Consider the following 1,363-nt stretch of genomic DNA (forward strand, 5'->3'; position numbering starts at 1 on the left):
ATATATATATATATATATATATATATATATATATATACATATATATATATGAATTTATCTGTATTTTTACATATATCTCAGAGTTTTTTGTATCCATGTATACATTCACAATTTACAACATGATTTCAAACAACTTTTCTTTATATTGCACTTTCTTTTAAATTGTTTTATTATGAAATGAGTCACTATGAGTTACGTTATTCATAAGTTGAGCAGAGCCAAGGTAAGTGTTCCTTCTTACTCTTTTCAAGCTTATGTTTTTTTGGCTTTCCAACTCGCATACTCGCACATTCATGTACTAATGTGAGTTGGACTGCATCATATTCTGATGCAGACGCAGGTAACGAGAATCGGCATCCGGCGCACCATTCATCAAGTTGGCTACTCTAGAGTTAGTTAGTGAGTCTCCTTTCATTCCAAAGGACTCTTCTAAAATTTTTTTACAATATTTTCTTTATTAAGATGTTATGGGGTATGTTGCAACATCCATCTCAATTTTAGAAGGCTTCATTGATAGACAGTCAGATGTTAGTCCTTTTGTCTTTCCATTTCTTTCTATTTTTTAAGACTTAGGTTGCCACTTTTGGCCATATGGATATTTAAACCTTTACAACATTCTCAGTTAGTATACTTTATTAGTTCAATAAGCTTGATTGTTATAGTTAATTATTGTTGTCTACTACTGAGTTAAATAAGACATTCCAAGGGTCCATTTGATGCCAACAATGGTCTTCGAGTGCCGGCCACGCCCAGGGTGTAGGCTCGGGGCGTGACAAACTTGGTATCAGAGAACAAAGTTCAACAGTCCTAGGGATTCTATGAAGTCGTATTTGTATAGTCCTAGTTATCAGTGTGAAGTGCACCACATCTATAATTAGGAGGTCACAAAATTTAGGAAATACTTCACTTCTTTCATATTTCTTTCGTGAGTTAGAGTTTAGCTCTAAAAGTTTCTCTCTAATTCGTGCTTGCACGTTTTTTTAGATAAACAAGCCTCCACGAAAATCAGCAAGAGGTCGTCCAACAAGGAGGATTGTAGAGAAACTAGGGTTGCCCAATGCACCTGAAGTGCAACCTCAAGAGGAAGTTACCAATGTTGAGTTCTCTGAAGCTATCAGGATATTAAGCAAAGTGGTAACTAATCAATTTGGAAAACAAAGGGGAGCTTGAAAATAAGAGGCTGACACTTCAAGGATTCGTGAATTCTTGAGAATGAATCCTCCAAGTTTAACGGGTTCGATCAATACTCAGGATCCGGAGAATTTTATTGAAGAACTGAAAAAAGTTTTTGACGTGATGCATGTAATTGATGCTTAAAGAGTTGATCTAGCTACATATCAATTGAAAAATGTGGCTACGACTT

The sequence above is a fragment of the Solanum pennellii genome, chromosome 11, assembly GCF_001406875.1.
Source record: "Solanum pennellii chromosome 11, SPENNV200".
NCBI classification, from domain to species: domain Eukaryota; kingdom Viridiplantae; phylum Streptophyta; class Magnoliopsida; order Solanales; family Solanaceae; genus Solanum; species Solanum pennellii.